The 17282-nt window shown below is 39.9% G+C and overlaps 1 protein-coding gene across 2 annotated transcripts in view; it reads left to right on the plus strand.

The window, feature by feature from the left end:
• The window catches only part of PLCB1 (phospholipase C beta 1), a 1417494-nt gene that overhangs the window by 877262 nt on the left and 522950 nt on the right, over positions 1-17282 (plus strand). The gene's annotated exons all lie outside the window — the stretch shown is intronic.

Genomic DNA, 17282 nt, shown 5'->3' on the forward strand with positions numbered 1-17282 from the left:
TTTTAATCATCAGTCATTCATAATAGGATTGGAACATACCTGTACTTTTCCCTTATTTTTTTTTTTATTTTTTGTATTGCACATAAAATATAAATAAAATGCACTTATCTGTGTGCTTTTTTTCAAAACACTATGGTGAAGAAAGCATCTCCTTAATAACTTTCCAAAGATGTTACAAAGTTACCTTCTTAGTTAGCCCAATATTGCAACATTTCGGAAGGTTAGTACCTTCCTTCTTCAGGGGAAAATTGTAAACACACTAAGGGGGTCATTTTCCAAAGGTATTGCATGCGTGCCATATCTAAATCGGGTTGGGGTCCGCAACGGAAGGGGTGGAGTTGGGGACGGCCTTGGGGCGGACTCCGCAACGACTTCGCTGACGGCAAAAGGTAAGAATCCTTATCGCCACCAGTATCGCACCCAATAGCATCACCTTTCACGGTGGCGCTATTGGGTGCGAAAGCCAGCAGTAATAGCACCGCGGAGGTTGATCGCTGCTGGCTTTCGCAGGCCCACCCCCCGCTTCGCCCCCCGTTACCACCGGATTTTCTAAGCTCTGCGAAATGCAACGATGAAATAGACTGGTGCAATTAAACAAAAATAAACGATATTCAAACTCACTGTGAAGGAGAATTCAATGAAATTCAAAAAGATAGCACTACCAAAATTGAGATAACACAGGTGAACTGTCAAAAAGAAAAAGGAAAGAGAAAAAAGTCCGACATTAGGAAGGCACTGCACGGACAAAGTAACAGCTGTCACAAAAGGACGAAAGACATCACCCACAGGGTCCCTGAAGGGACTATCAGACCATAAAAATGTGAATATCAAACCATAAATATATTGTAAAAAGTAAACTTTCAGCATATACATTTTTCTTTAATTGTAAAAAGATTGAAACGTTGCCAGCAGGAACAGAGCTGCAAACCGTCAGTGCTGAATCCCTGGTGTTTTAAAGGAATAAAGGCATGAAATGAAGCTGTCAATTGAACCGGCGTCTATGTGCCTTCCGTTGTGTGGCTTACTTTCTATTTCAGCTAATGTATGTTTGCAAAACCTATGGCCAAAGAGACAGCATAAATACATAGCCACCCAGAATAAATGTATGTATAACGTTCACAGACCAACTGAATGATATATTCAACAACCCCCCATTGCTCTAAATAAAATATATATGAAAACTTAGAAAGGAATGGTGAAAAAATGCAATAACATCCTGTTCTTTATGACACTTAGACAAAATGGAAGAAGTCTACGTGCCACATAACAGAAGGCACATAGATGCAGGTTCAATTGACAACTTCATTTCATGCCTTTATTCCTTTAAAATGCCAGGGTTTAAGTGCTGCTGGTTTGAAGCTCTCTTCTATATTGTTTTCACTATTTAAATGTGAGAGAAGATAAATTGTATTCTTCATTGTTTCTTTACCTATATGATGGTCATTCATATTTTTTTGATGTATGAGATCATTGTTTAATATCTGTATTTCTAAAGTAAGATCATTATTTATGTTGATTTGCATTATTCTTATACTTTGAGGGGGGGGGGGGGTTGTACTTAGTATTGTTAAAAACTATATCCAAGCAACTGAATTGCAAGGGATGTGTTGTAAAGAAGAAGCATTATGGACATCCTAAAAAGAGAAGATGGTGCTTCCATTTTTACTGGTATGATCTATAGGCCTCCAACCCAAACAGATGAATTGGGCAGAGCCCTGATCGAGGAGATCCAAAAGTTGGGAAAGAATGGAGAATTATTGCTCATTGGTGATTTTAATCTTCTGGATGTGGATTGGAGCATCCTGTCTGCAGAATCTACAAAAAGAAGAGTGATAATGGATGCCCTTCAAGGTGCTCTGCTCAAGCAAATGGTAATGGAACCCACGAGGGAAGGTGTGATCCTCGATCTAGTGCTCACTAATGGGGATAATGTCTCAGATGTTTGGGCAGGGGCTCAGCTGAGCAGTAGTGATCATCAGACGGTATGGTTCGATATTGCAAATTGGATCCAGAGAAGTCACATCAAGACCCAAGTTTTGAATTTGACAAAATGGGGATGTACTTGGAGGAAGAACTGGAAGACTTGGAGAAAATGGGTGAGGTGGAATGACAGTGGGCCAAATTAAAAGGAGCTATTGCAAAGGCAGCAAATCTATATGTTAGGAAAGTAAAGAAGAATTAGAGGAAAAAGAATCTGATATGGTTCTCTAAGTTGCTGGCTGAAAAAATTAAGGCAAAAAGAACAGCATTCGAGAACTATAAAGTATCTCAAAAAAAGGAACACAAGGAAGAATATCTGTTAAAAATGAGGGAGATGAAGAAAGAAATCAGGAAAGCAAAAAAAGTGGAAGAAAGAATTGCCAAAAAGGTAAAGAGGGGAGACAAAACATTTTTCAAATATATCAGAGAAAGAAGGGAGGCCCGAAGTGCTATAGTAAAATTGAAAGGTGAGGAGGAGCACTTTGTGGAGAGAGAGATGAAGAAATTGTGGAAATATTAAACAAATACTTCCATTCAGAATTCACTAAAGAAGACCCTGGAGAAGGACGTTGCTGGTTGAAAAGACCATAGATGGAGATGGGGTAGATGAAACTCCGTTTACAGAAGAGAATGTATGGGAAGAGCTAGGAAAATTGATAGTGGACAAGGTTATGGGGCCAAATGAGGTTCATCTCAGGATATGAGGGAGCTCAGAGATATGCTGGCAGTCCGCTCTATGACCTATTCAATAGATTCCTGGAAATGAGAGTGATGCCGAGTGATTGGAGAAGAGTGGTGGTGGTCCTGCTTCACAATAGTGGAAGCAGAGAGGAGGCTGGAAACTACAGGCCAATTAGCCTCACCTCGGTGGTGGAAAAATTAATTGAGATTCTGCTGAAGGAAAGGATAATGAACTATCTGTAGTCAGGAGAATTGCTAGACCGAAACAGCATGGATTCACCAGGGGAAGGTCCTGTCAGACAATTCTAATTGATTATTTTGATTGGGTGACTAAAGAATTGGATCGAGGAAGAGCGCTTGATGTGATCAACTTGGATTTCAGTAAAGCTTTTGATACGGTCCACATAGGAGGCATGTGAATAAAATTAGAAGCTTGGGAGTGAGCACCAAGGTGGTGGCCTGAATTACAAACTGGTTGATGGATAGAAGACAGCATATAATGGTAAATGGAACCTACTCTGAAGAGAGAACAGTGTTAAGTGGAATTTCACAAGGATCGGTGTTGGACCAGTTCTTCCAATATCTTTGTGAGTGACATTGTGGAAGGGATAGAAAGTAAAGTTTGTCTATTTGCAGATGATACTAAGATCTACAACAGAGTGAACACGCCAGAAGGAGTAAGAATGAGACGTGATTTAAGGAAGCTTGAACAGTGGTCAAAGATATGGCAGCTGGGATTCAATGCCAAGATGTGCAGAGTCATACATCTAAAGTGCAGTAATCCAAAAGAGCTGTATGAGATGGGGGTGAAGGGCTGTTGTGCATGGAGCAAGAGAGGGACCTTTGGATGATAGTGTCTAGGATTATGAAGACATCAAAGCAATGTGACAAGGCGATAGCTAAATACAGAAGAATGCTGGGCTGCATAGATAGAGGAATAACCAGTAAGAAAAAGGAGGTGATAATCCCCTTATATAGGTCCTTGGTGAGGCCTCATCTGGAGTACTGTGTTCAGTTCTGGAGACCCTATCTCAAAAGGGACAGAGACAGGATGAGGTGGTCCAGAGAAGGGAGACCAAAATGGTGGGGGGTCTCCATCAAATGACTTATGAAGAGAGGTTGAAGGACGTAAATATATATACTCTGAAGGAGAGGAGGTGCAGGGGAGATATGATACAGAACTTCAGTTAACCTGAAAGTTTTTAATGATGCACTTTCAACAAACCTTTTCCGTTGGAATGATATCAGTGGAACTAGGGATCACGTAATAAAACTCCAAGGAGGATGACTCAGAAGCAACTTCAGGAAATATTCCTTCACAGAGAGGGTGGTGGATGTCTGGTGATGACAAAAACAGTGAAAGATTTCAAAGGGACATGGGATAAATACTGTGGATCCCTAAAGGCCAGAGGATGGAAATGAAGAAAAGAGTACATGGGGATAACTTGCTGGTGTGGCAGTTACTACGCTTAACCAAGAAACCTTCATACTGTTGAAGCAACTCCATTATTGCTCTCTGCTTTAACAGCAGGGGGAAAGGGGGAATTAGGTTCAGACAGCAATCAACAAAGATTTACGGTCTGGGAATACAAATAAGCATGGGGGAAACTTGCTGATGTGGCTGTTACTACCCTTAGGCAATAAGCCTGATACTTTTGATGCAACTTCAACATTATTCTCATCTTCAACGGCAAGAGGTAACGGGGAATTGGACTTAGACAGCAACCAACAAGGGCCCTGACTTTGAAGGTCTGGGAAACAAAGTATGGAGGTGACCTGTATGGCGTGGCAGATGCTACATAAGCTTGCTGGGCAGACTGGATGGACCATTCGGCCCTTTTCTGCCATCATTTCTATGTTTCTGTGTTCCTATGTTTCTATATTAATCCTATGACCCAGAAAGGTATTCTCTTAAAAACAAAAAAAAACAATTTCAAGGTCCACTGTTTATCATACTGTCTAACAAAAGCTACCAACAAAGTATGAACAGAAGCATCGTCTCCACATGCTCCAAGTTCTACTTCCCCCACATTTTGACTGGTGAAACTAAAGGCCTCCAAAGTTAATTGGGTCAGTTGAGGGGTAGACTGGGAAGAGGGTGGGTCCAGCTTCAGAGTACCTTTTCTCTTCTTAACCATTCCTGTTAAGAACCAACAATTTGGGAAGGGAAGGACAACCACCCCAGAACCAATGCACAGAGGGGCATGCCCCTTTGGTACACGGCTTTGCGTGCGCTGGTGGTGGCGCACTGCTGCATGCCGCAATTTTATGCAGTTCTGGAATAGAGAACGTCAGCTACAGTAGCCAAGTCCCCAGATGGAGCCACAGTGGTAGGGAGTACCTCCTCCTCACTCTCTCCCACCTATATTTTGCTCACCACGATTTTATGGGATGCCGGAATAGAGGTTATCAGCAGCAGCAGCAGCCAAGACCCTAGATGGAACCACAGCAGTAAGGAGTACCTACTCTCCGCTCCCCCTCACCTACACATTGCATGCTGTGATTCCACGTGATGTCAGATTGGAAGACGCTTACAGCAGCAGCCAAGTCCCCGGTTGGTACCACAAAGGCAGAGATCACCTCCCCCCTCGCTTTACTCCACCCACGAGCCGCACGCTGTGATCCCATGTGGTGCCAGAATGGAGGATGCCAGCAGCAGCAGGCAAGTGTCCGGATGGAACCACAGCAGTAGGAAGTACCTCCTACTCCCTCTCTCCCACCTATACGCTGCATTCCATGATTTCATGTGGTGCTGGAATGGAGGACAGCAGCAGCAACAGCCAGGTCCCTGGATGGAACCACAGTGGTAGTGAGTACCTCCTCCTTGCTCTTTCCCCAAAATCCAGTTTTATGCATGTAAGTAGCTCTTTGAAAATATCCCCAGCAGGTATGTGCATGCAAAGTATACATAAATTACTGTGTATAAGTTGCACCCTGCTTGGAGCAGGGTGCAACTTATACACACCTGCTCCATCCTGACTGTTCACCTTGTTACTGATTTTGGTATCATTGGCAAAAAGGCAATCCTTTCCCGACAACTCTTCCATTATGTTGCTCGTAAAAATGTTGAAAAGAACCGGTCTAAGGACCAATCCCTCTGGCACACCACTAGTAACTCCATTTACCAACACCCTAGAAATGATATAAGATTTGTTTATTTAATATATAGTTCACATATCACTTTAATGTAGCCTATTTACTTTATAATTGTGAGCACAAAATGTTACATGTACTAACATTTTTTCCACGTCTGTTTTTTTTCACAAAAGAGGACAAGCCCTTTAGTACATCTGTTTAAAAAAAGGCATACTACATGTTGTCAGGGGCAACTACCCTGCAGTTTGAAATTGCATCAATAAACCAGTAATTAAAATACTTGTGTTTATACAATGCTGAAAAGCAGCTGTTCTGCTTTTAGCATATTCCAAAAGTCAAATCACGTAAAAAAAAGTTTGTCCTTGATATAGTGACTTTCCTGATGTAATATTTTGAAGTTATTTTCATAGCTAAAATGGAGCTGAACACAAAATGTTTTTACTATGTAAATAGATAAAATTGTAAACAATAGCTTCCCTAGTGAGAATAGCAAAAACAAGTTTTGCACAAATTGTTTCAAACATAAGATAAACACTAGCTTTGTTTCTGGTACAAGATAATATGAAGTACAAGTATTCCAAAATGCTCACAAAGCCCAGTAATCTAATTTCATGGAGGGACTTAGGTCCAGATATAATAAAGAGTGTTTTCCCATATGGGGATCTGTGCAATAAACTTTAACATGTACTTTAAGGCTTTACTATAGTGTGCTATACAGAGAGGCCTTACCATGAAAACTTGGCATGCCCATGTTTGCAAATGAAGGAGCACTATATGCAAATTAGGATTAGCAGTTAGCATGAGCAAGGTAAATAATGTTGTATACATACCCTCCACAATATTTACCAAGCACAAACTAATGTCATGTTATTTAGTGGTTGTATTCAGTACCACTTAGCTGGTTGTGTTCCAGCTTAGCTAAGTGGTGCTATCTGAATATTCAGCTGCACTCAGTGGCTACCATGCCGCTAGGTAACTGTTTAAATGTCTAAACAGCTGGATAAATGAGAGGCAGGATGGGGAGGTTGCGATCGACGCTATTTATCCGGTTAAGTGCACATATTCATCTTAGGGCTAGCTTTATCAAAATATCACATGTGATAGGAAGAAGGGCATGTTTTATGGTAATAGCCTATTTATTGCAATGTGTGTTATCTTAGCACAGGTATTACCACAAAGAATGTTAACTTTTTGCACTTTGTGGAAATACTGCATAATTGCATTTTTCTACCTGCAGAGTGCTCATTTCATGAGAAAGAGAGAGAGGGGAAGAGAGAGAGGGGTTAGGGGCAACTTTTACATGCAGAATGAGACGTACGAACAGAACAGTAAACTCTTGTGAAGATTTGATGTCTTTTGAAGTGTGGAAACTCACACAATGATGAGATTTGTACAGTGTTCTCGCAACCTAGCTTGATGGTCTCTCTACCTTAGGAAAATTCAGGAGGCCAAGGAATTATTTACTGAGACAAATTGCTTTTTGCTCTTTCATGAGCTTACCTTCAGAGAACCATTCAGGTTGGTGAAATCTCTATACCTAATAATGCAGAACTCAGGAAAATAATTAAATCCCAGCCTCTAGTTTCTGTTAATAGTGAAACAATTCATTGCATTGGGTTCTCTGATGCAGTGTCTCTGGTTCTTCTGGTTTTTAAGAAGAACCAGATCACTAGAGAATCTTATAGGTTTGGATGAAGGTTTGCCATCTGGTGTGAGAGCAAGGCCCTAGATCCATTTTCTTACTCTACTCAAAAACTGCTTGAGTACCTTCTACATCTTTCAGAGTCCAGTCTCAAAGCCAAATCTTATTGCAATTGATGCTTATCACTAGCATGTAGAAGGAAATTTATTTCTGTACAGCCTCCAGTTGTTTGATTTATGTGGAGCTTGTTTCAAGTGAGATCTCTTATTAAGCTACTCATAACATCATATACCAGAGCATAGTACTTATCCAGCTAATAAAAGCTCCTTTTCAGCATGTGAACTCTTGTGAGCTCAGGTACCTGATATGGAAGGTCATATTTTTTGAGGTGTTCACTTCAGTCCACAGATTCAGTGAGCTACAGGTCCTAATGACTTATCCAGTTTGTACTAAGTCTCATCTCAATAGGGTGGCTCTGTGTATTCATTCAAAGTTTCTATCTAAGGTGGTGTCTGATTTGGACCTTAACCAATCAATCATTCTACCAACATTTTTTCCCAGCCTACATGCTCCTAAAGGCCTTATACAGTCTGGATTGCAAGACAGCTGTGACCTACCTGGAGTGAACCAAAGCCCATAGAAGGTCCGCCAAACATTTGGTTTTATTTGACCCTAACAGACATAGGCTTGCTAAAAGGGCATGTCAAGGCTTATAATGTCAAAGACTGCTTCAATGGCCTATTTGAGATTGATGTCTATTGAGGGGATTTGCAAGGCTGCACCATAGACTTCCATCCATACGTTTACTCCCCATTATTTATTAGACACCGATGAAACAGTAGGTTTGATCAGTTTGCTCTCCAGGGTCTCTTTGAGGAGTAGAATCTCACGCCATCTCCACTAGAACCCATTTTTATTGTTTCAGGTTTTCCATCCTTAAAAAAAAAGATTAAAAAAAAGCAGCCAACTACAACTATAAATATATACATATATGTATATATATGTATATTACTCCACCTGCTAGCAGCTTGATTGGTATTCTTTTTTTGTGGAAGGCATCCCTTAATTATGGGTTCCCATTTATGTTGCTAATTAATCCTGCTTTCTTTGGAGAAAAAGTTGTTTACCTGTAACATGTATTCTGCATGCAAAGCCGGATAATCATCCATACATACCCCTCCCTCTTCCCCTTTCAGATTTGGCTTTTTCTAAACTATTACATAGATTTGAGGGGTCCCAGCTCAGCAGCAGCAGGGTAGCAAGTTTGATACATGTCAAGAAAAGCTTTCTAGGCTTTTCTACAGGTCTCATGTCCCATATTGGTGCAAATGATGATGTCACTAACTTGTATGGCTGATTATCCTGCTGTCCACGAATATCACCTAAGCAACTCTGGATAAAAACAATCTGTTATACATTCTTGTGCCATATATTTTCTGTTGTGTACTTTAGGGTCCATAATAATGAATATGTATAGTAATCCAGAAGTGTTTTAGTGTGATAGTTTGCTGATAGAGAAGTATAGTTGAAAGTAAAACTGTTGATGCACTTGGTATGTATATTATACAATCTCTGGCTATTAATGTGATAGTGTAGAAGAAAACCATTTGCTGAAATATTTTATTTATATATTTTTTATTTATTTGTAAACTTAATATACTGCCTATCTCTAATCAATAAATAAAACCAATCCATTCAACCCCCACCCATTTCTACAAAATCAAATAATACAATATAATTTAAATCATATAATTACAATAACAAATAAAACCCAAAATAAAATAACACCCCCTATTACCATAAGCATATATAGCAGTGTCTGTATTAACTATACTATTGAGTCCCTTAGATTCTCAAGTATTTATTAATATCCAAAGTGATGGTAACTTTCAAAGGGGAGCATGTTCATCAGTGTGCGCCCAAGGATGTAGCGATTTTACAACTACTAATTCTCCTTTAAACCTGTGTTCTGGCTCTCTATTTAAAGCCATCGTCCTGTTAGTTAGCGGTTTCTTATGTGACTTGGTTAATCATTCTCTTGAATCTGGTTCTTTTCCAGATAGTCTAAAAAAACCTGCCATTTTACCCATCCAAAAAATAAATCTAAGGATCCTTCAGATCTCAACAACCTCAGACCTATAGCATTAATACCCTCTTTAGCAAAGTTAGTAGAATCAGTGGTTTTACACCAGCTCTCCAACTTTCTAGCTGACTATGACATTTTACATCTGGGTCAGCATGGTTTTTGGAAAGGTCATTCTACGGAAACTCTCTTACTCTCATGCTTTGACACCATATTTCATGGTTTCGATGCCAACACAGATTTCATTCTTATTTCTTTGGATATATCAGCGGCATTTGACACCTTGGACTATCATATTTTCCTATTGGGTTTAAAATCCCTAGGCATTAAGGCAACTGTCCTCACCTGGTTTCAGTCTTATTTATCCAATTGATCGCAACAAATTCACGTTCTTAATCAATCCTCAGATGAATACACACTTTCCACTGGCGTACCCCAGGGCTCTTCATTATCTCCCATTCTTTGCAATATCTATTTATTTCCGTTATGCCACATTCTTGCTGCTCTTAATATTCAATTCAGAATTTATGCAGATGATATCCAACTACTAGTTCCCTATAATTCCTCTTGGTCAGATACTCTATCTACAATAACCTTATATTTAAACACAATTAATACTTGGCTTTCGCACAATCGGCTAAAATTGAATCCGGAAAAAACAGAGTTAACATATTTAACCTCTATTTCTAGCTCTACTATAGGTCCTCTCTCTCATCTTCATTTTAATGATATTTCCATCCCCATCGGCAATCACGCTAGCAGCTTGGTGTTACGATAAATTCTGATTTATCCATGGCCCAGCATATCTCGACCATTACTAAAAAATCATTCGATAAGTTACAGCTCTTAAAAAGACTTCGACCTCTGCTGTTCTTCCGAGATTTTCGTACAGTCCTGCAAACTCTAGTATTTCCGGGACTAGATTACTGTAATTTGCTTTACACGGGTTTACCTGATTCCACAATTCACCCTTTACAACTAATTCAAAACTCGGCTGCCAGTATTCTTTCAGGTACATCTCGAAGAAATCATATCACTCCACTGGCTTCCTATTAAATTCAGAGTCCAATACAAGATCTTCTCAATTATTCATGCCCTTATTCATAATGCTTCCTCAACATGGCTCTATTCTTGACTCCGTATATACAAACCAGCGAGACAGTTAAGATCCTCTTCAAAAAACCTCTTAGATACACCATCTGTCAGACTCGCCAAATTACACATAACGCACAAAAGAGCCTTCTCTCTAGCAGGCCCTATTTTGTGGAATTCACTGCCAGATTTCCTCCGTCTTATACCATCAAACAACAATTTAAGAAATCATTAAAAACCTATTTCAGAAAGCTTTCAGCTCCCTCCCCAGTACTTGTTTATAATTATTCATTGTTCTTCCTTATCCCTTTTACCTCCTCACCCCCAAGGCACTTTTTGAACTAATTTTTGAGGCAGAGTTTTGTTTTGTGATAAGTATTTTAGTCTTGCGTATCCATGGTTTTTTATTGTTTTTATACAGATTATGTATGTTTTAAAATTGTTAACCGTTTTGATAAATTTCCAATTGTAAAAGCGGTATACAAATACTTTTAAATAAAAATCATTAAATAAATAACATACACGCACATATGAGTGTACGTTATAAAATAGCCTTGGCACGTGTATGTGTGCACCTAGTTTTGGAAGTAGGCGCAACCAACTGTGCAAATTGGGTTTTGGCAGCGTAATTCAAAGAATTTTATAAGTGGTGCATGTCCACAACAAGACCAGTTTCACCAGTTCAACCACCAGTTCACCTAGTTTAGACTGAGGTCCTGCAAACCTCCCTGCTTTAACAACCTGTACTCCCCCCAGTAACCCCAGACTCTTTAAACCCCTCAGGAATGTCTTTGTTTTGTTTGTTTCTTAAACCTCCTCTCTAGAAGAAGTAAAGTTACACAGCACTAGAACTGGGTGCCCACCCGGGCACGCAAGTATTTGCGTACATATCTCTTGGCTCCACCCCAGAAAGCCCATGCCCCATGCACACCATGCCCCTTTCAGATTCTGATGAAATGTGTGTGAAACAGGAGATACACGCGTATGTAGGCAGCTTTTAACATAAGCAAAGTCCGGAAAGATACAGATTATCTGCCCATAAAAGGGTACAGAGATATTCTTAAAGTATCTCTTCATTACTTCACTCAGTTCATATTCTGAAATAAAAAAAACAAGTAGAGTTGAGCATTTATAAACCTCTGCAGTGGAGTCCTCCAAGAATTGAGTTAAATCAGCAATAGCATCAGGTGCATGATCTTGAGAAGTTCTCCCTTTATTTGTTGCTGGTAGGAAAAATGACTTATTTATGGAGGGCATTTTCCCCTCCTCAAATTGTAATATTTCCAAAAAATATTTCTTAAGTGTTTGGTAGGAATTTTCACCTATAACCTTAGGAAAATACAATATTTGGAGATTTAAATGCCGAGTATAATTTTCTAAGTATTCCAACCTTCTAGAGGAGTTGCCAAAATCTTTAATCAGTATTACACTGCAAGATTGGGTCTCAGAGGCTGCAGCCTCCAGGGCCCTCATCTATGACTGTAATTCCCTATATTTCTCATCCCTTTTCACCTCAGAAGTGTACATCTTCATGTTAAGGTTCTTAATCTTCAACTGACAATCCTGTAAAGAACAGCCAAACATAGCTACAAGGTCCCAAAGGGCATTTAGAGTGACTACTGCTGGCTTAGGTGGGAGATGGAAGGGTCTCACCCCAAGTTCCATAGATGACCGTCTCTGGAGCACTTCTTACTGGCTCTGCAAAAGCCTCTCTGAGCTCTCCCTCAGTCTCAGCCGGAGAGGAGGTGGCTGGAAACACAACCTCCTGAGCAATATCCAGCATTGCCGACACAGATGGACTGCAGAGATACCGGCAGCTGAACTCCACTCTCCCCCCCCCCCCCCCCCCCATGTCGCACAGAACGCATCACTGCCCTGCACCACGGTCAAGATTGAAGCAGCAGCGTTCCTAGGCGCCAGTGGGAGCCGAAGATCCGGAGGGCTCAGAGAAACTTCCCCTGGCGAGAGCAGTGCTCCCTCACTGGTTTTTGCAGTGGGGTCAAACACCCCTTCAATTGTAGCTGATCCAAAGGCAGTAATCAATCGCTGACCATGAAGAAGAAGAGAATCCGGGGGATAGATTTGGACCTTCCCCTTACGCTTGGAGGGCATCTTGGAGGTCATTTAGCTAAGAGGAAATGAGCAATTGAGCGTGTCTGGTTCATGCCGCCATCTTGCTCCCCAGACGGTGCTTTCTAATATATTTATAAATGATCTGAAAAGAAGTATGAGTGAGGTGATCGCATTTGCAGATAACACAAAATTATTCAGACTAGTTAAATCACAAGCGGCTTGTGATAAATTGCAAGAGAACCTTGCTAGGTTGGGTGTCCATATGGCAGATAAAATTTAATGTGGACAAGTACAAGGTGATGCACATAGGGAAAAATAACCCATGCTGTAGTTACATGATGTTAGATTCCATTTCAGAAGTTACCATCCAGGCAAATGATCTGGGCGTCTAAGTTAATATTACATTGAAATTGTTGGCTAAATTTTCAAATTGGCACGCAGGCGTCCATGTGCACACAGTTCCTGGCACATGCACATGGACGTGCTGATTTTATAACATGCGCCCATGGCTGTGCAAATGTTGTAAAATTGCCTACCCGCGAGCACATGTACGCCATAATCTATATCGGTGCATGCATGTACTTGCGAGTGCCGACTCGCGCATGCAAGGGGGAGATTTTTTTTTTCATATGCTCCGACGCAATTGGCCCTTTCCCCAGTTCCCTCCCAGTCCGCTCCAATAAAGGAGTGGACTGGGAGGGAACTTCCCTAACCCCCTACCTATCCTTCCTCCCTTTACCCCTCTCCACCCTGACCCTTAAACCTCACCTACCTACCCTAAATGTTTTTTGTTTTACAACATACTTGCTCCTCTAAGCAGGTTGTGCAAGCCGGCCGGCTGCCGGTGCACACTTCACCAGGACAGCACTTAACAGCACTGTCCTGGCCGGCCACACGCCACCCAGACCCTGCCCCGGCCCTCCCCCTTTTTAAAAGCCTGGTACTTCCGCACGTACCGAGAGATATGTGCATGACCAGACCACTTGAAAATGCGATCCGCGCGTGAGTGGCCTGGCTACACGCATATGTCCTGGGTTTTATGCAGACTGGGCTTTTAAAATTGGCCTTTTAATGTACTGTGGGGTTCAAAAAAAGGAAACAATGTTAGGGATTATTAGGAAGGGAATGGCAAATAAAACAGAGGATGTCATAATGCCTCTGAATCGCTAAATGGTTAGACAGCACCTTGAATACTGTGTGCAATTCTGGTCATCGTGTCTCAAAAAAGATATAGTTGCACTGAAGAAAGTACATAGAAGGGCAACCAAAATGATAAAGGGCATGGGATGGCTCCCCTACGAGGAAAGACTAATGACATTAGGACTGTTCAGCTTGGAGAAGAAATGGCAGAGGGGGGATATGATAGAAATCTACAAAATCATGAAAAGTCTTGAATGAGTAAATGTGAAACAGTTATTTACTCTTTCAGATAATACAAGGCCTAGGGATCACTCCATGAATTAGCAAGTAGCACATTTAAAACAAATCAGAGAAAATTATTTTTCACTCAACACACAATTAAGCTCTGGAGTTCATTGCTAGAGGATGTGGTTAAGGCAGCTAGTGTAGCTGGGTTTAAAAAAAGGGTTGGATAACTTCCCAGAGGAGAAGTCCATAAACTGCTATTAATCAATGGAGAATAGCCACTTCTTGTTCCTGGCAATAGTAGCATGGGATTTATTTAAATTCTGGGTATTTGCCATGTACTTTTGATTTGGATTGGCCACTGTTGGAGACAGGATGCTGGGTTTGATGGACCCTTGGCCTCACTCGGTATGCCATATCTTATGTTATTATGCAGCCGGATAACTTGGAGGCGGTCAGCCAGCAGGAATTTTCAAATCCCACTATTTGTCCAACTAAGTTTGGCACTGAATATTGGCCTCTTTGAATCTCATTTTATCATTCACAGTTCAGTGCAATATTTCATATGGTTGGCATTTTAAATTTAAAAAATTGGTTATTGTTTGTGAAATCTCAAAATGTAATTTTACTGTATATTATCCAGCTTCTTTGCTTTTTTGTTTATGGAAATTTACTCTCTCACTCTACTCCCAATTGCTACCAAGGGAGTTACAATGAGAGTAATTGTACTTGATAGTTCTAGTCAATGTTGTGCTAGAGCCTAAAATGTTGCAAAATGTAAATGTGTCTGGGAGATTTTAAATTCTTGACAGATTTGGATATCCCTCTGTTTGACGTAACTCTGCATCATTCATTTGCGTACTTTATAAGAATCCGATAGGAAAAATAACATTTTTTAAGGTCTAAATTAAGAAAGTCAAATGTGTCAAAGATATTTCGAGCATGAAAATGCATGGCCAAAGATTAGTAGTAAGATTGGTTTTGTTACAGTAACTTTAGGCTTTCTTTTTTTTTTTTTGTTTAAAATCCTGCTCATCGTGCAATAAATATAACAGCAGCACTTCATAAATCACTTTTTGTAATCTTAAATGTATCTTGTAGCAGTAATGTAATGTGCAAAATCCCTTCTAGGAAAACAACATTATTGTAAACTATCAGGGATTTCTGACATAGGTTTGGAAAATGTGTATTGTATTATGCTGAACATGTTTCACAGGATATTTTTTTTTTTTGCTTGGGCAGTTTCCAGGGATTACAAATACTTCCAAATATTCAAAAATGCCTTTGGTTTGGTTTGAAAAGCACATATTCAAAGTATTTGAAGATTAATTGAATTGAATTTATATATTTATACTTTGCATTTTTCTGGTATCACCAGAGCAAAGCAGATCACAAATACAAGTAAAATACAATATAAAAATTGCCGTCACAGGCAGAAATACAACCTATTCACATAGATATCTTACAGAAGTGCCTCCCCACCACCACTGAATATGCCTTTAACCATCTAGATCTATATGGCCCAGCAATTAAACTATCTAACCAAGTGCTATCTCTATATCCTTGCCATCAAAAAGCCAAGTTTGTAAATGCTTATGATGCATGTTCCCCTTGATATCTCTTAGTAAAGCATTTCAGTTTAGCTCCAGACTTTTAACATCCTTTATTGCCGGGACATTTAACCACTTTTTTTTGACTAGAATGAAGCAGTCTAACTGAAACCTTATAAGCCAAATAGTAAGTCCTAAATCCTTCAAGGCTCTTAAAATAAGAGACAATACTTTGAACTGGATGGGCAAAACTATAGGCAACTAGTAAAGTCAGTCGATAGAGGTGTGGCACTTTCCCAGTGTAATCAAATTTGCAGCTATATTTTCAGCAATTTGGAGCTTTTCAACTATTTTTTTTAAGGAGCCCCACAAACATTGAATAGCAATAGACTAAGTGGCTAAGCACCACAGATTAAACAGGTTAAAAAATGATGTCATTGGCTGCTGTCTGTCTGCAGTCATAGAAACATTGAAAATGATAGCAGATAAGAACTGTGAGGCCCATCAAGTCTACTCAGTCCTGATACAATAATGCAGATCCTTCCCAATTTTTGGAAAAATGTTGGTTTTAGTATTGTGTACTACTCCAGTTAAAAGCATAATAATCTATTCCAGTTAAAAATAAGGCCTGCAAATTTGTGTGGAAGCAATCAGAATCTAGATAAGTTTTTGTTTTGTTTAACTTTATTTTTAATTAAATTATATTACAAGCTGCAGATTATTTTTGCTGTCTTATGTTGCATGTTTTCTTTTTTCTTTTATTCTCTGATTTTATTATGTATGTGCTTATGTACCCCGCCCCGAACTTTGGAGAGTGCAGGAAATAAATATTTTGAAAGAAATAAAAAATAAAAATATGTATTATATATGATTTATCTATCCAGCGATATGTGAAACAATTGGTTTCAAATATTGAACTAGGGTCATTGTGAATAATGTCTGAATTGTACTGCTTTGTGCCTTGTGCTTTTCAAGGCAGGCCTAAAAAGATAAGTAATGACTAAAAAACTACCAAGATAACTGTAGCCAATTGTTTAGCGTGTCCCGCTGAATATACTTGGTTAAAATTACCCAGATAAAGTTATCCGGGTAACTTTGCCTCTCACTGGAATACTCAATATTTAAAAAAAAAAAAAAAAAACCAACAACAACAACAAAACTGTCCGGTTATAGTAGCCCTATCTCCCACACCCCAAATTAAGAAAAGAAAATGTCAAGCCTTCAGCTCCAGATCCCCCCCACCTTTTCCACACTTTTGTAATTTTAAAATGTTGTGGGCTATAGTGCTCAATTCACCCACCCTCCTGGCAGATTTTTTTCAAATATTCAAATCTTGCGGCTGTTGTGACCGAGACCCCTTTCTCAAACTGTCGGGCCGATAAAGTAAAATCGCCCACTCTCCCGGCACGCGCACAGGCCACTCTCCTGTGCGCACGATACAGTATTTTAATTTATTAAAATTAGGGCCGGCGGTAAAAAGAGACGCTAGGGACACTAGCGCGTCCCTAGCACCTCTTTTCGGACTGGAGCGGTGGCTGTCAGTGGGTTTGACAGCTGATGCTCAATTTTGCCAGCAAAATTGAGCGTTCGGTTTTCAACCCGCGAGCCACGGGCCTATTTCAAATCTTTTTTTTTTCTTTTTCTTTGACTTTTTTTTAACTTTCGAGACCTCCGGCTTAATATCACCATGATATTAAGTCAGAGGCTGCACATTTTACTT

Source organism: Rhinatrema bivittatum, chromosome 3 (genome assembly GCF_901001135.1).
Source record: "Rhinatrema bivittatum chromosome 3, aRhiBiv1.1, whole genome shotgun sequence".
NCBI lineage: Eukaryota > Metazoa > Chordata > Amphibia > Gymnophiona > Rhinatrematidae > Rhinatrema > Rhinatrema bivittatum.